We start from the raw sequence: 27,067 nt of genomic DNA on the forward strand, positions 1-27,067 counted from the left end.
TGTTAATACTGTGTTAAAGGATGTATAACCCAGCCTGTGTGTGTAATGTGATTGGGAGATATTGTGTTAATACTGTGTTAAAGGATGTATAACCCAGCCTGTGTGTGTAATGAAATTGGGAGATATTGTGCTAATACTGTGTAAAAGGATGTATAATCCAGCCTGTGTGTGTATAATGAGATTGGGAGTCTGTTCAAAGACCCAAAAACAACAAAGGCTGCATTATGTATCCAAATCCAAAAGGTACAATTGGGCCTACAGGCTACCTGTAGGCTGTGTGTGCTTTAAACTGTTGCTTATTTATCTGGATTATACTGAGAAATTTATCAGTCACAGGTTTAAAATATAACTCACCTCTTCAGAAGATCTCAAATGTCTCACTGTTAAGACAACTTCTTCAACATTTCTGTTGGACTGAAAATGATTAGAATGAAAAAAATTTTAATTTCCACACTTCACATTTATTAAAATTGACATTAAAAGTAAAACATGAATATGTGGTGTAGATCTAACACATCTACTTTATTCGAACTCTTTCTCAACGTAGATCTCTGTGCCATTTCTTATTAAATGCCATGTCATTTTTACAGCGTATCTGTAAAAGCTGTAAATCAGTCCCACCAGGATTTCGCGGGCCTTTTTTGAGATCTCCAAAAAAGTCTCAGTCTTATGAGAAAACTGTGCATGCTCCGATCGTGTCTCGTTTACTCTGTTGCTGCCTTCACTGAACAATTGAGCTTCGTAATCTAGGTTCACTTGACACGTCCTGACTGCTAAAGGGTCCGCGTGGCAAAAATTACGCAATCCTGGTGGCTCCGGTCGTGTACCTCTCGATTTTTGTGTGTGCGAAGTTGCAAGGTGGAATTCACGCACTTGTACGGAACTTTGAAGGTCTTTTTTCAGTATTTTCCAGCACCTTCAGCTTAATTTAGATATTTATACAAATACACATATACTCTAAATGATTCCAAATAATTCGCTTTTTATCTCATTAAAAGAGATGGTACCGTATTTGGTAACAGCAGAAGTGCAGCATAAGTGCTGCATAATAAGCTTGTTGGCGTTTTATTGTACATATATTGGCACCTTCCGCACTTTCAACGTCGAGTGATCGTGGCGGTGAGGGTGAGGAAGGAGACCACCCTGGCCCTACCTAGAGACAGTGTTTGTGTTTGCTGGAGTGAAAGTAAATTCCTATAGGATGAAATGCCATCCCTGCCTCCCTAAAGAGGGTGAAATATTGGCCTTCAAAAAATCACCTTCGAACTTGAAGAAACACATCAATGTAAGTTATAATTATAACGCACAGAAGACACACCAGCTTTAGCTGTGTCAGTAAGCGCTAGTTAGGTTAGATATCCTAGCTAACTAACCTAATTATGTTCATGACTGCTGCAGTATTCACTTAACATTAGCTGGCAATCATAAAGGCGATGTCACGCTGAGTTGTGTTTTTTGCAACAGTAAACCGTGTCTCTTTTCATGCTGACTAATCAGTCATTTTTATAGTGTAGTGTATAGTGTAAGTGATATATAAAAACAATTGATAATCAAACTTTGATGGCTTTCTTTAATTCAAAACATAATACTTGTACTTTTTACTTTCAGTACTTGAGTAATAAATTTTTTAATAAACTACTTGCAATACTTAAGTACAAAAAATGCTGAATACTTCTCTACTTCTACTTAAGTAAAGTTTTTAAAGAACACTTAAACTTCTACTCAAGTCAATTTTTTGATAGAGTACTTGTACTTTTACTCAAGTATGGGTCTCTAATACTTTATACAACACTGAACCATTATATAACTAATTTTTACACATTTGTAATGTAAACATTGGCTGTATGAGGCCAGGGATGCTCGGTAGGTTTTTCTGTCACCATACTTTCTTGCTACCGGTGGAGAAAGTTTGCGTATGTGATCACGTGACTGACCGGCTTCATTTCATTGGTCAGACATACTCAGATGACAAGATGTTGGTCAGTCTTCTCACTGAAAAGACAAATTATTTACAGAACTAAAGTAATGGTAGCGCGTGGCACAAATCCGATTGTAACGGAGTAAAAATCGCGTTTTTCTCACCACATATTTACTCAAGTAAAAGTAGAAGTCTTTCATATTACAACTACTCTCACAAGTACGTTTTTGTCCAAAAAGCTACTTGAGTAAATGTAACAGAGTAAATGTAACGCGTTCCTACCCACCTCTGCCTATGTGTCCTTGAGTGTATGGAATTTCTTTGATCATTAACTTTATATTTGCAACCAAATCTCATTTACTAATCCATTTAAGAACACTCAATACACGTCTATGGCAGTTGCCTTTATTAGAAATAGAAATGTTCATGCTGGTGTTACACCAGATTCTGTGACAGACGTTTGTATTTACATTTTATCGTCTCTTAATTACATAAATGTACTTAAATAAGACTGACCATCCCCTCACCATTGTAGCCAACAAAAGAAATCATGAATGGGATGGACAGGTGAGCCTGGGGTCTCCAATTCTGATGGCAGCCATCAGCAGTGGTGGAGCCAAAGGGGGGGCTGGGGGGGGGGGGGGGGGCAATGCCGCCCCCCCAACAGAGCCTGTGCCACCCCTAGTGCCACCCCACTGGAAATGGTCATTTTAACCACTGGCGATTGGTCGATCGTGACATAATACTTAATTAAACAATTAAACAAATAAACAATTTACACTCGCCAACAATTTACACTCAAATCTCTTCCCAAGCGATCTTGGCAAACCTGAATATGCATTTCCTTTCGTTCACCATTTGTATATGGACCCCTCTGATAAAGCCTTGGTCACCCTTTGGCCACTCCTTGAAAAAAAGTCTAGCTCCTCCACTGGCCATCAGAATATGTGACCCACTGAATCAATAGTACACCGTGACTCCACAATAGCAGAAAACAATGAATAAAATAACCCTAACATTTTATTAATCTATATTTAAACATTTTATCCAAAGGGGCAGAATTAGCATTTATAATGACAGCATCTTACAGAGCATGCTTACGATGAAGCTGGCTCTTTTCGTGTAAAATTATGTAATGAAACATTTTTGTTTAAGTAAGAGACGATAAAATGTAAATACAAACATCTGTCATCTTTTGGCTCGCGGACACCAACAAAACGAGAAAAGAAAGCGCATCAGTGTAGTTTATGTAGCGTTCGTAAAGCGCACGTGTGTGTGAAAAGAAACTATGAAATAGCGCCCCCTGTGGTCACAAAACTCGATGGTCACAGAATCTGGTGTAACACCGGCATTGGAATCACCAGTACAATTTAAAATGATGGTTTAACTGGTGCTGATCTACTTGTGAACACTTGATATTTAGCAGCATGGAAGTTTGGGTAAACATAACGTTAGCAGTTAGCCACATTGGTAGTTATATAAAAAAGTCCAATACCAGTTAACTCAGTCATCACTGCCCTAAACCACATAATGAAAAAGACTGACAGAAAAACACTCAAACTCCTCTGACTTGATGTAATTGTTATATCATAATCACTGACCTGACGTTCTTTGAATTCTTTAAATAAATCCGCGTGTCTGTCAGAGAGATGCTTTGCTAAGTTGGAGGTGTTGGCTCCTTTGGTTGGTACAGCTTTAAAACACCGTTTGCAGACCGGTTTTGATGTGTCCACAGGGTTGCCATGACTGCAATGACACTGCCCCCGTGTGGAACTCTTTGGAAATACTGCTCTTAAAAAAAATAAACGCACCCAGTCCTATAGCACCAATACTAAGCAAATTGGGTATTGTACCATTTTTAATCAAGAAGTATCGCGATACTACTCTAGTATCGGTATACCGTGCAACACTATTTATTTCCTTTGTAGAATTTCCGTACATTTGATGCATTACATTCAGTTACTAATGGACTAAAGACAAATAACATTCATCTCTAATTGCAGTATGTTACATTAATGTTTGGATTGGTCCAAGTGTAAGCTATTCAGGGTCACCAAAGGTTAAACCATTCTTGCATTGATTCGAAGCATCATGTTGTCTTGTCAAAATTAGTTTGCTCCATTTTAATTTAATAAGCATACAGTGACAGTGTCCAAAACATTGAGAACACTTCAAAACAAGTATTATGGATCCAAAAAGGAAGGAAATGTGAGTTATGCCTTTTAAATATTTACAGTTGAATACATTTAAGTATTTAAATTTCTAATGGTGTAAATATTAGACTTCTAAAAAAGTTTAGTTGCTGAACAATTCGGCATGTCTGTCTCGCTATAAAGATTTTAATTAAGTAATTATGCTTATGTACTCTGTAGACATACATGAATTGAAACAATCAGTGATTTGACAAGTTAATGTTTTACTTGATGTGCAGCAGGAGGTGGAAGATGTGCAGGAGGAGGAGGAAGATATGAAGGAGGAGGAGGAAGATATGAAGGAGGAGGAAGAATATGTGCAGGAGGAGGAGGAGGAGGAAGATGTGCAGGAGGAGGAAGAATATGTGAAGGAGGAGGAAGATGTGCAGGAGGAAGATGTGCAGGAGGAGGAGGAGGAGGAAGATGTGCAGGAGGAGGAGGAAGATGTGCAGGAGGAGGAGGATGAAGATGTGCAGGAGGAGGAGGAGGAGGAAGATGTGCAGGAGGAGGAGGAAGATGTGCAGAAGAAGGAGGAGGAGGAAGATGTGCAGGAGGAGGAGGAAGATGTGCAGGAGGAGGAGGAGGAGGAAGATGTGCAGGAGGAGGAGGAGGATGTGCAGGAGGAAGATGTGAAGGAGGAGGAGGATGTTCAAGAAGAGGAAGATGTCAGTGATTGGAATTCTTGATGTCAGTGACTGGAATTCTTCATCCAGTCTCTTCCTTCACCACCTTCATTCTTTTTCATTCCACATTCAGCATGGAAAAATCTTAGAAGAAAGAAAAAAAATAACCCTTATGGGACTGCAGTGCACAAATGTTATTGCAGAAGGCATTCGGTCAGTACATCCATACTGCAGTTTTGCATTACTAGGCCACAGGGTTAAGGTAATTGGGTTTAATCAGAATATTCCTCTTTTTAAATGCTCAGGGTATTGATCATTTAACTAGAGCTCCTGAGAATTCTGGATTCTGAGGACATCACCCCTCCTTCTTCTCCTTCTTGCCAGCAATTAGCAAAGCCAAACATCACCCTTTATTATGTTAATTCACAGAGCAAGACTGAGGCAGCAGCCTCACCCAGAAAGTCTCTGATCACAGAGATCACAGATCACAAACAAGCAGAAACACAAATGCTTCTATCAAATGCTTCTAACACAAATATAGATAGATAGATAGATAGATAGATAGATAGATAGATAGATAGATAGATAGATAGATAGATAGATAGATAGATAGATAGATAGTATAAGAAATGTACAAAGAGCAAGATTCAAGCCTGCTGTTTAGATCACAAACAAGCAGAAACACAAATGCTTCTATCAAATGCTTCTAACACAAATATATATATATAGATAGATAGATAGAGAGCACATGAATTTGTTTTCCTGTCTTTTCCTCTCCTTTTCCAGCCTGCTGTTTAGATCACAACATTTATCAGTGATGCAGTGATGCAACGCGACCATGCTAATTTTCGCTAGCAATGATATGGGATTTCCTATATAACATTAGCATCAAGCTAATTGCGCCATACAATTTCTTAGCTTTTCAAACGCGAATTCAAACGCGGAAACAGAAAGTGTTTGATTACAACAAATATTATATAGTATAGTATATGAAATATACAAAGAGCAAGATTCAAACATTTTTATTTATTTTTATTGTTTGACGGGACTCATTAGAGAAACTGTCGTCTCTATGTGCGATTGAATTGTAACTTTTGAAACACGAGTCTACAAATTTTCTGCCGTTTGTTGTAGTATCGGTAACATACAGTCTGCTTGTAACTTCAACTTTTTCGTGAAGTATCACGTTTGGTGTTTTGGTCGTATGAGCTTGGGGGTGAGCCAGCTTGTGCTTTGGCAGGCGTATGAGCTGGGGGAGAGCCGCTTCCACCGCATTACCAAGACAATGGGCGTTAATCCCTTCACAGCAGGGGAGTGGGCTACATGGACCCTACCAAGCCCTGTGAAATTTTTCGCTTCTCTAGGAGCTCTAGTTTAATGACTACGTGTAACGTATTGACCAGATGGAGAGGGATCCAACTGCGGAAGTATACCGCTTTTATTTACATAAATCACGTGTACAGAGAACGACAGGTAAATCACTAGCATTAATGTTCTCTTGGGGTGGTCGGGACGGTCCAGGGTCATAATGTGAGAGCAGAATCCAGGAGCAGGCATGAAAATGGGTCAGGGGTTAAAAAGCTGAGAAGACCGGGGGGCGGGACGTGTGACGTCATGGGGATACGGCGATGGGGGGTTGACATGTGACGTCATGGGGATACGGCGACGGGGGGGGTGGCTGCTGGTGTACGGGGGTACAGCGACAGGTGATGCCAAATATTGGTAAATGTACGATGTGGTAAATGTGGTATGTGGTAAATGTAGTGGTAAATGTACGATGTGGTAAATGTAGTGGTAAATGTACGATCTGGTAAATGTAGTGGTAAATGTATGATCTGGTAAATGTAGTGGTAAATGTATGATCTGGTAAATGTAGTGGTAAATGTATGATCTGGTAAATGTAGTGGTAAATGTACGATGTGGTAAATGTGGTATGTGGTAAATGTAGTGGTAAATGTACGATGTGGTAAATGTAGTGGTAAATGTACGATGTGGTAAATGTAGTGGTAAATGTACGATGTGGTAAATGTTCGCTCTTCTGACTTGTCCGTGGTGTAGCACTAGGTCCTGCTTCTCTCCCGCTTAGCAGTAAATGAATAACATGAATGAAGAACGTTGGTATGATTGAAACGCTATTTGGCCTCTATGATGGATCTGGGTGGAAACTTCTGGCCACTGTCATTGAAATTGCCGATTTCGGAAGTGCTCTGTTTGCTTATTAAGTCAATATGATAATTAAAATATATACATATAATCTCCCGACCCCCCCAACAAAAAACTCATTGGATCTACACGATTCACGTAGGTCACCCTTTTCAACTTAATGGCTGCCGGAGGTACAGAAGGGCTGGGCAGGAGACGAGGTCTGGGGAGTGAGCAAGGGTCAGAACATGGGAGTTCAAACAGGCAGTTGAAACGCTCGGTACGCATGAGTCGACAATACTTCGCGACTAAGACATGGTGGGGAAGGTGTATAAGTATGACTGAAAAGGGGATGTGGTGATGAGAGGCAGGTGAGGCTGGTTAGGGAAGATCAGGTGGCATTCCTTACACTACCCTGTGGAAGTAGAAGTTGTAGTGCATAGTGAAGCCTATATGTTCTTCAGAGGCGACATGTAAGAGCAGAAGATAAAACACAAATATGTCAGCAGCTTGTATCCATACTCCCAAGAGCTCTTTATCTTCAAAATATGCAGAAACCAAAGAGTTCTGTATTGGAGTCTGGATGCAGAGATGAAGCTCCACCTCCTGGGGTTCTGACATAAGGAGAGGAAACATCAAAATGAAATTCTGAGTCTGCAGAAAATGATAGATGAAAAAACTGGCTCATCTCATGAAGTTCTTCAAAAGGTGTCTCTTCTTCCAAAAGGTGTAATGCTCTGGTCCAAGAAGAGCATTGACATTTTCCACAGGTGAACAAAGGAGGACATAGTGTACCTGGATGCAACAGGGAGTATTGTAAAAAATACCAAATGATTATATGTGATGGGGGGTGGCAAACGTAAAATGGACACAAATTAAGTGTTATATCGCGATCTATCGATCGCCAGTGGTTGGCGCCAGAGCGAACTAGTACCTCGTTGAATCATAGATGTGGATCAGAGGTAAATAAACTAGATTTTTTTTTTCCGCGTGAGATATCGCAAGTGTGGCGTGAGAGCGTGGGAAAATGCGTGTGTCAAATGCGTGTGTCTCACACTCAATGCGTGAGAGTTGGCAACCCTGGATACGGGTGGACCCATACGATTGTAAAGCTGCTTTGTGACAACGTGTTGTGAAAAGCGCTATATAAATAAATTTGACTTTTGACTTTTTTTTTTATGTCACCGTTAACTACACCGGGTTGAGGCGAACTTAATAGGCCTACAGTTGTGATCAAATTTATTCAACCCCCACTGAAATAAAGTGTTTTGGCCAGTTTGACATTGATTTTGATCATTTCAGTCATCTTATTTACAATTATATCAAAGAGGCACTTATAAATTAGACAAACATAACATAATATTTATGATGGAATAACCACAAATGTCTTTACTGTGCTCACATCATTATCAGTTTTATTCAACCCCCTAGTGACATTATTTTTTAGTACTTAGTATAACATCCTTTTCCAGTTATGACAGCTTTCAAGCGTGAAGCATAGCTTGACACAAGTGTCTTGCAGCGACCTATGGGTATCTTAGCCCAATCTTCATGGGCAAAAGCCTCCAGTTCAGTCACATTCTTAGGCTTGCGCACTGCAACTGCCTTCTTTAGGTCCCACCAGAGGTTCTCAATTGGATTTAAGTCTGGTGATTGCGATGGCCACTCTAGAATGTTCCAGCCTTTCATGTTCAACCATGCTCTAGTGGACTTGGATGTGTGCTTCGGATCATTGTCCTGTTGGAAGGTCCAACGTCTCCCAAGCCGCAGGTTTGTGACTGACTCCATCACATTTTCCTCCAAGATCTCCTGGTACTGAAGGGAATTCATGGTACCCTGCACACGTTGAAGCTTTCCTGTACCATTAGAAGCAAAACAGCCCCAAAGCATAATTGACCCCCCGCCATGCTTCACAGTAGGCAAGGTGTTCTTTTGTTCATAAGCCTGGTTCTTCCTTCTCCAAACATAGCGCTGGTCCATTGTCCCAAACAGTTCTAATTTAGTTTCCAAAACCTGTTCCAAAACCTTTGTGGCTTGTCCACATGACTTTTGGCATACTGCAGTCGACTTTTCTTGTTCTTTGGAGTCAGCAAGGGGGTGCGTCTGGGCGTTCTGGCATGGAGGTCTTCGTTATGCAGTGTGCGCCTTATTGTCTGAGCTGAAACTTCAGTGCCCACATCTGACAGGTCTTTTTTCAGTTCCTTAGCAGTCACGCGGGGATTTTTCTCCACATTACGCTTCAGGTAGCGCACAGCAGTCGCGGTCAGGATCTTCTTTCTGCCACGACCAGGTAACGTTTCCACTGTGCCCTTTAACTTGAACTTGCGAATGATACTTCCGATAGTGTCTCTTGGAATATTTAACAACTTCGCAATCTTTTTATATCCATTGCCATTCTTGTGAAGAGCAATAACCTCTTCTCTTGTCTTCTGGGACCATTCTCTTGCCTTCACCATGCTTGGAAACACACCAGTAGATGTCTAGAAGGAGCTGAGTATCACAGTCCTTTTAAATCTGCCTAATTGGTGCTTATCATGCTTGATTGCTGCTCATTGACATCCACAGATGTTTTCAATACCTGATGGAAAACACTGGAATGAACCTCTGTTCTTAGGAGTGGTAGTCGTAAAGGGGTTGAATAATTGTGTCAATGAAGAAATCACAAAAAGGCCATTTAATACTTTATGACAAAAAAAATTGATGCTATCTTAGTTGCATTTAGTTCTTTAACAAGTCCTTGTAAGATTTCATTATGAACACAATTACAAATGTGCACTGAATTCCATAAAACCCTTCGCAGCATTGGGGGTTGAATAAATTTGATCACAACTGTATCTATCTACCTATTTATCATGAGCTTGTGGCTAGCTCTGACAGTGTTCAACACTGTAGCAAACGGCAGTAACTTTGTTTTACCGCAAAATGTGAAAACGATTGAAACCGGTAAATGTTCGCTCTTCTGCCTTGTCGATTCGCGTAGGTCACCCTTTTCAACTTAAAAACGGTGAGGTGACAGATTTTCATGCCTGTAATGTGTACTATTCCAACACATTCATCCCTTCCTAATGTGTACTATTCCAACACATTCATCCCTTCCTAATGTGTACTACTCCAACACATTCATCCCTTCCTAATGTGTACTATTACAACACATTCATCCCTTCCTAATGTGAACTATTACAACACATTCACCCCTTCCTAATGTGAACTATTCCAACACATTCATCCCTTCCTAATGTGAACTATTACAACACATTCATCCCTTCCTAATGTGTACTATTACAACACATTCATCCCTTCCTAATGTGAACTATTACAACACATTCATCCCTTCCTAATGTGTACTATTACAACACATTCATCCCTTCCTAATGTGAACTATTACAACACATTCATCCCTTCCTAATGTGTACTATTACAACACATTCATCCCTTCCTAATGTGAACTATTACAACACATTCACCCCTTCCTAATGTGTACTATTACAACGCATTCATCCCTTCCTAATGTGTACTATTCCAACACATTCATCCCTTCCTAATGTGTACTATTACAACAAATTCATCCCTTCCTAATGTGTACTATTACAACACATTCATCCCTTCCTAATGTGTACTATTACAACACATTCATCCCTTCCTAATGTGAACTATTACAACACATTCACCCCTTCCTAATGTGTACTATTACAACGCATTCATCCCTTCCTAATGTGTACTATTCCAACACATTCATCCCTTCCTAATGTGTACTATTACAACAAATTCATCCCTTCCTAATGTGTACTATTACAACACATTCATCCCTTCCTAATGTGTACTATTACAACACATTCATCCCTTCCTAATGTGTACTATTCCAACACATTCATCCCTTCCTAATGTGTACTATTACAACACATTCATCCCTTCCTAATGTGTACTATTACAACAAATTCATCCCTTCCTAATGTGTACTATTACAACACATTCATCCCTTCCTAATGTGTACTATTCCAACACATTCATCCCTTCCTAATGTGAACTATTACAACACATTCATCCCTTCCTAATGTGTACTATTCCAACACATTCATCCCTTCTTACTGTGAACTATTCAACACATTCATCCCTTCCTAATGTGTACTATTCCAACACATTCATTCCTTCCTAATGAGTACTATTACAACACATTCATCCCTTCCTAATGTGTACTATTACAACACATTCATCCCTTCCTAATGTGTACTATTCCAACACATTCATCCCTTCCTAATGTGTACTATTACAACACATTCATCCCTTCCTAATGTGAACTATTACAACACATTCATCCCTTCCTAATGTGTACTATTCCAACACATTCATCCCTTCTTACTGTGAACTATTGAACACATTCATCCCTTCCTAATGTGTACTATTCCAACACATTCATTCCTTCCTAATGTGTACTATTACAACGCATTCATCCCTTCCTAATGTGTACTATTACAACACATTCATCCCTTCCTAATGTGTACTATTACAACACATTCATCCCTTCCTAATGTGTACTATTCCAACACATTCATCCCTTCCTAATGTGTACTATTACAACACATTCATCCCTTCCTAATGTGAACTATTACAACACATTCATCCCTTCCTAATGTGTACTATTCCAACACATTCATCCCTTCTTACTGTGAACTATTGAACACATTCATCCCTTCCTAATGTGTACTATTCCAACACATTCATTCCTTCCTAATGTGTACTATTACAACGCATTCATCCCTTCCTAATGTGTACTATTACAACACATTCATCCCTTCCTAATGTGTACTATTACAACAAATTCATCCCTTCCTAATGTGTACTATTACAACACATTCACCCCTTCCTAATGTGTACTATTCCAACACATTCATCCCTTCCTAATGTGTACTATTACAACACATTCATCCCTTCCTAATGTGAACTATTACAACACATTCATCCCTTCCTAATGTGAACTATTCCAACACATTCATCCCTTCCTAATGTGTACTATTACAACACATTCATCCCTTCCTAATGTGTACTATTCCAACACATTCATTCCTTCCTAATGTGTACTATTACAACACATTCACCCCTTCCTAATGTGTACTATTACAACACATTTATCCCTTCCTAATGTGTACTATTACAACACATTCATCCCTTCCTAATGTGTACTATTACAACACATTCATCCCTTCCTAATGTGTACTATTACAACACATTCATCCCTTCCTAATGTGTACTATTACAACACATTCATCCCTTCCTAATGTGTACTATTCCAACACATTCATCCCTTCCTAATGTGTACTATTACAACACATTCATCCCTTCCTAATGTGTACTATTACAACACATTCATCCCTTCCTAATGTGTACTATTCCAACACATTCATTCCTTCCTAATGTGTACTATTACAACACATTCATCCCTTCCTAATGTGTACTATTCCAACACATTCATCCCTTCCTAATGTGTACTATTACAACACATTCATCACTTCCTAATGTGTACTATTCCAACACATTCACCCCTTCCTAATGTGAACTATTACAACACATTCATCCCTTCCTAATATGTACTATTACAACGCATTCATCCCTTCCTAATATGTACTATTACAACACATTCATCCCTTCCTAATGTGTACTATTCCAACACATTCATCACTTCCTAATGTGAACTATTCCAACACATTCATCCCTTCCTAATGTGTACTATTACAACACATTCATCCCTTCCTAATGTGTACTATTACAACACATTCATCCCTTCCTAATGTGTACTATTACAACACATTCATCCCTTCCTAATGTGTACTATTCCAACACATTCATCACTTCCTAATGTGTACTATTACAACACATTCATCACTTCCTAATGTGTACTATTCCAACACATTCACCCCTTCCTAATGTGAACTATTACAACACATTCATCCCTTCCTAATATGTACTATTACAACGCATTCATCCCTTCCTAATATGTACTATTACAACACATTCATCCCTTCCTAATGTGAACTATTACAACACATTCACCCCTTCCTAATGTGTACTATTACAACGCATTCATCCCTTCCTAATGTGTACTATTCCAACACATTCATCCCTTCCTAATGTGTACTATTACAACAAATTCATCCCTTCCTAATGTGTACTATTACAACACATTCATCCCTTCCTAATGTGTACTATTACAACACATTCATCCCTTCCTAATGTGAACTATTACAACACATTCACCCCTTCCTAATGTGTACTATTACAACGCATTCATCCCTTCCTAATGTGTACTATTCCAACACATTCATCCCTTCCTAATGTGTACTATTACAACAAATTCATCCCTTCCTAATGTGTACTATTACAACACATTCACCCCTTCCTAATGTGTACTATTACAACACATTCATCCCTTCCTAATGTGTACTATTACAACACATTCATCCCTTCCTAATGTGTACTATTACAACACATTCATCCCTTCCTAATGTGAACTATTACAACACATTCATCCCTTCCTAATGTGTACTATTCCAACACATTCATCCCTTCTTACTGTGAACTATTGAACACATTCATCCCTTCCTAATGTGTACTATTCCAACACATTCATTCCTTCCTAATGTGTACTATTACAATGCATTCATCCCTTCCTAATGTGTACTATTACAACACATTCATCCCTTCCTAATGTGTACTATTACAACACATTCATCCCTTCCTAATGTGTACTATTCCAACACATTCATCCCTTCCTAATGTGTACTATTACAACACATTCATCCCTTCCTAATGTGAACTATTACAACACATTCATCCCTTCCTAATGTGTACTATTCCAACACATTCATCCCTTCTTACTGTGAACTATTGAACACATTCATCCCTTCCTAATGTGTACTATTCCAACACATTCATCCCTTCCTAATGTGTACTATTCCAACACATTCATCCCTTCCTAATGTGTACTATTACAACACATTCATCCCTTCCTAATGTGTACTATTACAACACATTCATCCCTTCCTAATGTGTACTATTCCAACACATTCATTCCTTCCTAATGTGTACTATTACAACACATTCATCCCTTCCTAATGTGTACTATTCCAACACATTCATCCCTTCCTAATGTGTACTATTACAACACATTCATCCCTTCCTAATGTGTACTATTACAACACATTCATCCCTTCCTAATGTGAACTATTACAACACATTCACCCCTTCCTAATGTGTACTATTACAACGCATTCATCCCTTCCTAATGTGTACTATTCCAACACATTCATCCCTTCCTAATGTGTACTATTACAACAAATTCATCCCTTCCTAATGTGTACTATTACAACACATTCATCCCTTCCTAATGTGTACTATTACAACACATTCATCCCTTCCTAATGTGAACTATTACAACACATTCACCCCTTCCTAATGTGTACTATTACAACGCATTCATCCCTTCCTAATGTGTACTATTCCAACACATTCATCCCTTCCTAATGTGTACTATTACAACAAATTCATCCCTTCCTAATGTGTACTATTACAACACATTCACCCCTTCCTAATGTGTACTATTACAACACATTCATCCCTTCCTAATGTGTACTATTACAACACATTCATCCCTTCCTAATGTGTACTATTCCAACACATTCATCCCTTCCTAATGTGTACTATTACAACACATTCATCCCTTCCTAATGTGTACTATTACAACAAATTCATCCCTTCCTAATGTGTACTATTACAACACATTCATCCCTTCCTAATGTGTACTATTCCAACACATTCATCCCTTCCTAATGTGAACTATTACAACACATTCATCCCTTCCTAATGTGTACTATTCCAACACATTCATCCCTTCTTACTGTGAACTATTCAACACATTCATCCCTTCCTAATGTGTACTATTCCAACACATTCATTCCTTCCTAATGTGTACTATTACAACACATTCATCCCTTCCTAATGTGTACTATTACAACACATTCATCCCTTCCTAATGTGTACTATTCCAACACATTCATCCCTTCCTAATGTGTACTATTACAACACATTCATCCCTTCCTAATGTGAACTATTACAACACATTCATCTCTTCCTAATGTGTACTATTCCAACACATTCATCCCTTCTTACTGTGAACTATTGAACACATTCATCCCTTCCTAATGTGTACTATTCCAACACATTCATTCCTTCCTAATGTGTACTATTACAACGCATTCATCCCTTCCTAATGTGTACTATTACAACACATTCATCCCTTCCTAATGTGTACTATTCCAACACATTCATCCCTTCCTAATGTGTACTATTACAACACATTCATCCCTTCCTAATGTGAACTATTACAACACATTCATCCCTTCCTAATGTGTACTATTCCAACACATTCATCCCTTCTTACTGTGAACTATTGAACACATTCATCCCTTCCTAATGTGTACTATTCCAACACATTCATTCCTTCCTAATGTGTACTATTACAACGCATTCATCCCTTCCTAATGTGTACTATTACAACACATTCATCCCTTCCTAATGTGTACTATTACAACAAATTCATCCCTTCCTAATGTGTACTATTACAACACATTCACCCCTTCCTAATGTGTACTATTCCAACACATTCATCCCTTCCTAATGTGTACTATTACAACACATTCATCCCTTCCTAATGTGAACTATTACAACACATTCATCCCTTCCTAATGTGAACTATTCCAACACATTCATCCCTTCCTAATGTGTACTATTACAACACATTCATCCCTTCCTAATGTGTACTATTCCAACACATTCATTCCTTCCTAATGTGTACTATTACAACACATTCACCCCTTCCTAATGTGTACTATTACAACACATTTATCCCTTCCTAATGTGTACTATTACAACACATTCATCCCTTCCTAATGTGAACTATTAGAACACATTCATCTCTTCTTAATGTGTACTATTACAACACATTCATCCCTTCCTAATGTGTACTATTACAACACATTCACCCCTTCCTAATGTGACCTATTCCAACACATTCATCCCTTCCTAATGTGTACTATTACAACACATTCATCCCTTCCTAATGTGTACTATTACAACACATTCATCCCTTCCTAATGTGTACTATTACAACACATTCACCCCTTCCTAATGTGACCTATTCCAACACATTCATCCCTTCCTAATGTGTACTATTACAACACATTCATCCCTTCCTAATGTGTACTATTACAACACATTCATCCCTTCCTAATGTGTACTATTACAACACATTCATCCCTTCCTAATGTGTACTATTACAACACATTCATCCCTTCCTAATGTGTACTATTCCAACACATTCATCCCTTCCTAATGTGTACTATTACAACACATTCATCCCTTCCTAATGTGTACTATTACAACACATTCATCCCTTCCTAATGTGTACTATTCCAACACATTCATTCCTTCCTAATGTGTACTATTACAACACATTCATCCCTTCCTAATGTGTACTATTCCAACACATTCATCCCTTCCTAATGTGTACTATTACAACACATTCATCACTTCCTAATGTGTACTATTCCAACACATTCACCCCTTCCTAATGTGAACTATTACAACACATTCATCCCTTCCTAATATGTACTATTACAACGCATTCATCCCTTCCTAATATGTACTATTACAACACATTCATCCCTTCCTAATGTGTACTATTCCAACACATTCATCACTTCCTAATGTGAACTATTCCAACACATTCATCCCTTCCTAATGTGTACTATTACAACACATTCATCCCTTCCTAATGTGTACTATTACAACACATTCATCCCTTCCTAATGTGTACTATTACAACACATTCATCCCTTCCTAATGTGTACTATTCCAACACATTCATCACTTCCTAATGTGAACTATTCCAACACATTCATCCCTTCCTAATGTGTACTATTACAACACATTCATCACTTCCTAATGTGTACTATTCCAACACATTCACCCCTTCCTAATGTGAACTATTACAACACATTCATCCCTTCCTAATATGTACTATTACAACGCATTCATCCCTTCCTAATATGTACTATTACAACACATTCATCCCTTCCTAATGTGTACTATTCCAACACATTCATCACTTCCTAATGTGAACTATTACAACACATTTATCCCTTCCTAATGTGTACTATTACAACACATTCATCCCTTCCTAATGTGTACTATTACAACACATTCATCCCTTCCTAATGTGTACTATTACAACACATTCATCCCTTCCTAATGTGTACTATTACAACACATTCATCCCTTCCTAATGTGTACTATTCCAACACATTCATCCCTTCCTAATGTGTACTATTACAACACATTCATCCCTTCCTAATGTGTACTATTACAACACATTCATCCCTTCCTAATGTGTACTATTCCAACACATTCATTCCTTCCTAATGTGTACTATTACAACACATTCATCCCTTCCTAATGTGTACTATTCCAACACATTCATCCCTTCCTAATGTGTACTATTACAACACATTCATCACTTCCTAATGTGTACTATTCCAACACATTCACCCCTTCCTAATGTGAACTATTACAACACATTCATCCCTTCCTAATATGTACTATTACAACGCATTCATCCCTTCCTAATATGTACTATTACAACACATTCATCCCTTCCTAATGTGTACTATTCCAACACATTCATCACTTCCTAATGTGAACTATTCCAACACATTCATCCCTTCCTAATGTGTACTATTACAACACATTCATCCCTTCCTAATGTGTACTATTACAACGCATTCATCCCTTCCTAATATGTACTATTACAACACATTCATCCCTTCCTAATGTGAACTATTACAACACATTCACCCCTTCCTAATGTGTACTATTACAACGCATTCATCCCTTCCTAATGTGTACTATTCCAACACATTCATCCCTTCCTAATGTGTACTATTACAACAAATTCATCCCTTCCTAATGTGTACTATTACAACACATTCATCCCTTCCTAATGTGTACTATTACAACACATTCATCCCTTCCTAATGTGAACTATTACAACACATTCACCCCTTCCTAATGTGTACTATTACAACGCATTCATCCCTTCCTAATGTGTACTATTCCAACACATTCATCCCTTCCTAATGTGTACTATTACAACAAATTCATCCCTTCCTAATGTGTACTATTACAACACATTCACCCCTTCCTAATGTGTACTATTACAACACATTCATCCCTTCCTAATGTGTACTATTACAACACATTCATCCCTTCCTAATGTGTACTATTACAACACATTCATCCCTTCCTAATGTGAACTATTACAACACATTCATCCCTTCCTAATGTGTACTATTCCAACACATTCATCCCTTCTTACTGTGAACTATTGAACACATTCATCCCTTCCTAATGTGTACTATTCCAACACATTCATTCCTTCCTAATGTGTACTATTACAATGCATTCATCCCTTCCTAATGTGTACTATTACAACACATTCATCCCTTCCTAATGTGTACTATTACAACACATTCATCCCTTCCTAATGTGTACTATTCCAACACATTCATCCCTTCCTAATGTGTACTATTACAACACATTCATCCCTTCCTAATGTGAACTATTACAACACATTCATCCCTTCCTAATGTGTACTATTCCAACACATTCATCCCTTCTTACTGTGAACTATTGAACACATTCATCCCTTCCTAATGTGTACTATTCCAACACATTCATCCCTTCCTAATGTGTACTATTCCAACACATTCATCCCTTCCTAATGTGTACTATTACAACACATTCATCCCTTCCTAATGTGTACTATTACAACACATTCATCCCTTCCTAATGTGTACTATTCCAACACATTCATTCCTTCCTAATGTGTACTATTACAACACATTCATCCCTTCCTAATGTGTACTATTCCAACACATTCATCCCTTCCTAATGTGTACTATTACAACACATTCATCCCTTCCTAATGTGTACTATTACAACACATTCATCCCTTCCTAATGTGAACTATTACAACACATTCACCCCTTCCTAATGTGTACTATTACAACGCATTCATCCCTTCCTAATGTGTACTATTCCAACACATTCATCCCTTCCTAATGTGTACTATTACAACAAATTCATCCCTTCCTAATGTGTACTATTACAACACATTCATCCCTTCCTAATGTGTACTATTACAACACATTCATCCCTTCCTAATGTGAACTATTACAACACATTCACCCCTTCCTAATGTGTACTATTACAACGCATTCATCCCTTCCTAATGTGTACTATTCCAACACATTCATCCCTTCCTAATGTGTACTATTACAACAAATTCATCCCTTCCTAATGTGTACTATTACAACACATTCACCCCTTCCTAATGTGTACTATTACAACACATTCATCCCTTCCTAATGTGTACTATTACAACACATTCATCCCTTCCTAATGTGTACTATTCCAACACATTCATCCCTTCCTAATGTGTACTATTACAACACATTCATCCCTTCCTAATGTGTACTATTACAACAAATTCATCCCTTCCTAATGTGTACTATTACAACACATTCATCCCTTCCTAATGTGTACTATTCCAACACATTCATCCCTTCCTAATGTGAACTATTACAACACATTCATCCCTTCCTAATGTGTACTATTCCAACACATTCATCCCTTCTTACTGTGAACTATTCAACACATTCATCCCTTCCTAATGTGTACTATTCCAACACATTCATTCCTTCCTAATGTGTACTATTACAACACATTCATCCCTTCCTAATGTGTACTATTACAACACATTCATCCCTTCCTAATGTGTACTATTCCAACACATTCATCCCTTCCTAATGTGTACTATTACAACACATTCATCCCTTCCTAATGTGAACTATTACAACACATTCATCCCTTCCTAATGTGTACTATTCCAACACATTCATCCCTTCTTACTGTGAACTATTGAACACATTCATCCCTTCCTAATGTGTACTATTCCAACACATTCATTCCTTCCTAATGTGTACTATTACAACGCATTCATCCCTTCCTAATGTGTACTATTACAACACATTCATCCCTTCCTAATGTGTACTATTCCAACACATTCATCCCTTCCTAATGTGTACTATTACAACACATTCATCCCTTCCTAATGTGAACTATTACAACACATTCATCCCTTCCTAATGTGTACTATTCCAACACATTCATCCCTTCTTACTGTGAACTATTGAACACATTCATCCCTTCCTAATGTGTACTATTCCAACACATTCATTCCTTCCTAATGTGTACTATTACAACGCATTCATCCCTTCCTAATGTGTACTATTACAACACATTCATCCCTTCCTAATGTGTACTATTACAACAAATTCATCCCTTCCTAATGTGTACTATTACAACACATTCACCCCTTCCTAATGTGTACTATTCCAACACATTCATCCCTTCCTAATGTGTACTATTACAACACATTCATCCCTTCCTAATGTGAACTATTACAACACATTCATCCCTTCCTAATGTGAACTATTCCAACACATTCATCCCTTCCTAATGTGTACTATTACAACACATTCATCCCTTCCTAATGTGTACTATTCCAACACATTCATTCCTTCCTAATGTGTACTATTACAACACATTCACCCCTTCCTAATGTGTACTATTACAACACATTTATCCCTTCCTAATGTGTACTATTACAACACATTCATCCCTTCCTAATGTGAACTATTAGAACACATTCATCTCTTCTTAATGTGTACTATTACAACACATTCATCCCTTCCTAATGTGTACTATTACAACACATTCACCCCTTCCTAATGTGACCTATTCCAACACATTCATCCCTTCCTAATGTGTACTATTACAACACATTCATCCCTTCCTAATGTGTACTATTACAACACATTCATCCCTTCCTAATGTGTACTATTACAACACATTCATCCCTTCCTAATGTGTACTATTCCAACACATTCATCCCTTCCTAATGTGTACTATTACAACACATTCATCCCTTCCTAATGTGTACTATTACAACACATTCATCCCTTCCTAATGTGAACTATTACAACACATTCACCCCTTCCTAATGTGTACTATTACAACGCATTCATCCCTTCCTAATGTGTACTATTCCAACACATTCATCCCTTCCTAATGTGTACTATTACAACAAATTCATCCCTTCCTAATGTGTACTATTACAACACATTCATCCCTTCCTAATGTGTACTATTACAACACATTCATCCCTTCCTAATGTGAACTATTACAACACATTCACCCCTTCCTAATGTGTACTATTACAACGCATTCATCCCTTCCTAATGTGTACTATTCCAACACATTCATCCCTTCCTAATGTGTACTATTACAACAAATTCATCCCTTCCTAATGTGTACTATTACAACACATTCACCCCTTCCTAATGTGTACTATTACAACACATTCATCCCTTCCTAATGTGTACTATTACAACACATTCATCCCTTCCTAATGTGTACTATTCCAACAAATTCATCCCTTCCTAATGTGTACTATTACAACACATTCATCCCTTCCTAATGTGTACTATTACAACAAATTCATCCCTTCCTAATGTGTACTATTACAACACATTCATCCCTTCCTAATGTGTACTATTCCAACACATTCATCCCTTCCTAATGTGAACTATTACAACACATTCATCCCTTCCTAATGTGTACTATTCCAACACATTCATCCCTTCTTACTGTGAACTATTCAACACATTCATCCCTTCCTAATGTGTACTATTCCAACACATTCATTCCTTCCTAATGTGTACTATTACAACACATTCATCCCTTCCTAATGTGTACTATTACAACACATTCATCCCTTCCTAATGTGTACTATTCCAACACATTCATCCCTTCCTAATGTGTACTATTACAACACATTCATCCCTTCCTAATGTGAACTATTACAACACATTCATCCCTTCCTAATGTGTACTATTCCAACACATTCATCCCTTCTTACTGTGAACTATTGAACACATTCATCCCTTCCTAATGTGTACTATTCCAACACATTCATTCCTTCCTAATGTGTACTATTACAACGCATTCATCCCTTCCTAATGTGTACTATTACAACACATTCATCCCTTCCTAATGTGTACTATTACAACACATTCATCCCTTCCTAATGTGTACTATTCCAACACATTCATCCCTTCCTAATGTGTACTATTACAACACATTCATCCCTTCCTAATGTGAACTATTACAACACATTCATCCCTTCCTAATGTGTACTATTCCAACACATTCATCCCTTCTTACTGTGAACTATTGAACACATTCATCCCTTCCTAATGTGTACTATTCCAACACATTCATTCCTTCCTAATGTGTACTATTACAACGCATTCATCCCTTCCTAATGTGTACTATTACAACACATTCATCCCTTCCTAATGTGTACTATTACAACAAATTCATCCCTTCCTAATGTGTACTATTACAACACATTCACCCCTTCCTAATGTGTACTATTCCAACACATTCATCCCTTCCTAATGTGTACTATTACAACACATTCATCCCTTCCTAATGTGAACTATTACAACACATTCATCCCTTCCTAATGTGAACTATTCCAACACATTCATCCCTTCCTAATGTGTACTATTACAACACATTCATCCCTTCCTAATGTGTACTATTCCAACACATTCATTCCTTCCTAATGTGTACTATTACAACACATTCACCCCTTCCTAATGTGTACTATTACAACACATTCATCCCTTCCTAATGTGTACTATTCCAACACATTCATTCCTTCCTAATGTGTACTATTACAACACATTCACCCCTTCCTAATGTGTACTATTACAACACATTTATCCCTTCCTAATGTGTACTATTACAACACATTCATCCCTTCCTAATGTGAACTATTAGAACACATTCATCTCTTCTTAATGTGTACTATTACAACACATTCATCCCTTCCTAATGTGTACTATTACAACACATTCACCCCTTCCTAATGTGACCTATTCCAACACATTCATCCCTTCCTAATGTGTACTATTACAACACATTCATCCCTTCCTAATGTGTACTATTACAACACATTCATCCCTTCCTAATGTGTACTATTACAACACATTCATCCCTTCCTAATGTGTACTATTACAACACATTCATCCCTTCCTAATGTGTACTATTCCAACACATTCATCCCTTCCTAATGTGTACTATTACAACACATTCATCCCTTCCTAATGTGTACTATTACAACACATTCATCCCTTCCTAATGTGTACTATTCCAACACATTCATTCCTTCCTAATGTGTACTATTACAACACATTCATCCCTTCCTAATGTGTACTATTCCAACACATTCATCCCTTCCTAATGTGTACTATTACAACACATTCATCACTTCCTAATGTGTACTATTCCAACACATTCACCCCTTCCTAATGTGAACTATTACAACACATTCATCCCTTCCTAATATGTACTATTACAACGCATTCATCCCTTCCTAATATGTACTATTACAACACATTCATCCCTTCCTAATGTGTACTATTCCAACACATTCATCACTTCCTAATGTGAACTATTCCAACACATTCATCCCTTCCTAATGTGTACTATTACAACACATTCATCCCTTCCTAATGTGTACTATTACAACACATTCATCCCTTCCTAATGTGTACTATTCCAACACATTCATCACTTCCTAATGTGAACTATTCCAACACATTCATCCCTTCCTAATGTGTACTATTACAACACATTCATCACTTCCTAATGTGTACTATTCCAACACATTCACCCCTTCCTAATGTGAACTATTCCAACACATTCATCCCTTCCTAATGTGTACTATTACAACACATTCATCCCTTCCTAATGTGTACTATTCCAACACATTCATTCCTTCCTAATGTGTACTATTACAACACATTCACCCCTTCCTAATGTGTACTATTACAACACATTTATCCCTTCCTAATGTGTACTATTACAACACATTCATCCCTTCCTAATGTGAACTATTAGAACACATTCATCTCTTCTTAATGTGTACTATTACAACACATTCATCCCTTCCTAATGTGTACTATTACAACACATTCACCCCTTCCTAATGTGACCTATTCCAACACATTCATCCCTTCCTAATGTGTACTATTACAACACATTCATCCCTTCCTAATGTGTACTATTACAACACATTCATCCCTTCCTAATGTGTACTATTACAACACATTCATCCCTTCCTAATGTGTACTATTACAACACATTCATCCCTTCCTAATGTGTACTATTCCAACACATTCATCCCTTCCTAATGTGTACTATTACAACACATTCATCCCTTCCTAATGTGTACTATTACAACACATTCATCCCTTCCTAATGTGTACTATTCCAACACATTCATTCCTTCCTAATGTGTACTATTACAACACATTCATCCCTTCCTAATGTGTACTATTCCAACACATTCATCCCTTCCTAATGTGTACTATTACAACACATTCATCACTTCCTAATGTGTACTATTCCAACACATTCACCCCTTCCTAATGTGAACTATTACAACACATTCATCCCTTCCTAATATGTACTATTACAACGCATTCATCCCTTCCTAATATGTACTATTACAACACATTCATCCCTTCCTAATGTGTACTATTCCAACACATTCATCACTTCCTAATGTGAACTATTCCAACACATTCATCCCTTCCTAATGTGTACTATTACAACACATTCATCCCTTCCTAATGTGTACTATTACAACACATTCATCCCTTCCTAATGTGTACTATTACAACACATTCATCCCTTCCTAATGTGTACTATTCCAACACATTCATCACTTCCTAATGTGAACTATTCCAACACATTCATCCCTTCCTAATGTGTACTATTACAACACATTCATCACTTCCTAATGTGTACTATTCCAACACATTCACCCCTTCCTAATGTGAACTATTACAACACATTCATCCCTTCCTAATATGTACTATTACAACGCATTCATCCCTTCCTAATATGTACTATTACAACACATTCATCCCTTCCTAATGTGTACTATTCCAACACATTCATCACTTCCTAATGTGAACTATTCCAACACATTCATCCCTTCCTAATGTGTACTATTACAACACATTCATCCCTTCCTAATGTGAACTATTACAACACATTCACCCCTTCCTAATGTGTACTATTACAACGCATTCATCCCTTCCTAATGTGTACTATTCCAACACATTCATCCCTTCCTAATGTGTACTATTACAACAAATTCATCCCTTCCTAATGTGTACTATTACAACACATTCATCCCTTCCTAATGTGTACTATTACAACACATTCATCCCTTCCTAATGTGAACTATTACAACACATTCACCCCTTCCTAATGTGTACTATTACAACGCATTCATCCCTTCCTAATGTGTACTATTCCAACACATTCATCCCTTCCTAATGTGTACTATTACAACAAATTCATCCCTTCCTAATGTGTACTATTCCAACACATTCATCACTTCCTAATGTGAACTATTCCAACACATTCATCCCTTCCTAATGTGTACTATTACAACACATTCATCCCTTCCTAATGTGTACTATTCCAACACATTCATCCCTTCCTAATGTGTACTATTACAACACATTCATCCCTTCCTAATGTGAACTATTACAACACATTCATCCCTTCCTAATGTGTACTATTCCAACACATTCATCCCTTCTTACTGTGAACTATTGAACACATTCATCCCTTCCTAATGTGTACTATTCCAACACATTCATTCCTTCCTAATGTGTACTATTACAACGCATTCATCCCTTCCTAATGTGTACTATTACAACACATTCATCCCTTCCTAATGTGTACTATTACAACACATTCATCCCTTCCTAATGTGTACTATTCCAACACATTCATCCCTTCCTAATGTGTACTATTACAACACATTCATCCCTTCCTAATGTGAACTATTACAACACATTCATCCCTTCCTAATGTGTACTATTCCAACACATTCATCCCTTCTTACTGTGAACTATTGAACACATTCATCCCTTCCTAATGTGTACTATTCCAACACATTCATTCCTTCCTAATGTGTACTATTACAACGCATTCATCCCTTCCTAATGTGTACTATTACAACACATTCATCCCTTCCTAATGTGTACTATTACAACAAATTCATCCCTTCCTAATGTGTACTATTACAACACATTCACCCCTTCCTAATGTGTACTATTCCAACACATTCATCCCTTCCTAATGTGTACTATTACAACACATTCATCCCTTCCTAATGTGAACTATTACAACACATTCATCCCTTCCTAATGTGAACTATTCCAACACATTCATCCCTTCCTAATGTGTACTATTACAACACATTCATCCCTTCCTAATGTGTACTATTCCAACACATTCATTCCTTCCTAATGTGTACTATTACAACACATTCACCCCTTCCTAATGTGTACTATTACAACACATTCATCCCTTCCTAATGTGTACTATTCCAACACATTCATTCCTTCCTAATGTGTACTATTACAACACATTCACCCCTTCCTAATGTGTACTATTACAACACATTTATCCCTTCCTAATGTGTACTATTACAACACATTCATCCCTTCCTAATGTGAACTATTAGAACACATTCATCTCTTCTTAATGTGTACTATTACAACACATTCATCCCTTCCTAATGTGTACTATTACAACACATTCACCCCTTCCTAATGTGACCTATTCCAACACATTCATCCCTTCCTAATGTGTACTATTACAACACATTCATCCCTTCCTAATGTGTACTATTACAACACATTCATCCCTTCCTAATGTGTACTATTACAACACATTCATCCCTTCCTAATGTGTACTATTACAACACATTCATCCCTTCCTAATGTGTACTATTCCAACACATTCATCCCTTCCTAATGTGTACTATTACAACACATTCATCCCTTCCTAATGTGTACTATTCCAACACATTCATTCCTTCCTAATGTGTACTATTACAACACATTCATCCCTTCCTAATGTGTACT

At 37.7% G+C, this 27,067-nt stretch overlaps 1 protein-coding gene across 1 annotated transcript in view; it reads right to left on the reverse strand.

The window, feature by feature from the left end:
• Positions 1-27,067, reverse strand: part of LOC143500504 (uncharacterized) — a 144,247-nt gene that overhangs the window by 7,458 nt on the left and 109,722 nt on the right. Inside the window, exon 2 of the mRNA XM_076994655.1 lies at positions 355-414. The gene's annotated coding sequence lies outside the window, so the exon portion shown is untranslated. The remainder of the gene's footprint in view (positions 1-354; positions 415-27,067) is intronic.

The sequence above is a fragment of the Brachyhypopomus gauderio genome, unplaced genomic scaffold, assembly GCF_052324685.1.
Source record: "Brachyhypopomus gauderio isolate BG-103 unplaced genomic scaffold, BGAUD_0.2 sc154, whole genome shotgun sequence".
Classification (NCBI taxonomy): domain Eukaryota; kingdom Metazoa; phylum Chordata; class Actinopteri; order Gymnotiformes; family Hypopomidae; genus Brachyhypopomus; species Brachyhypopomus gauderio.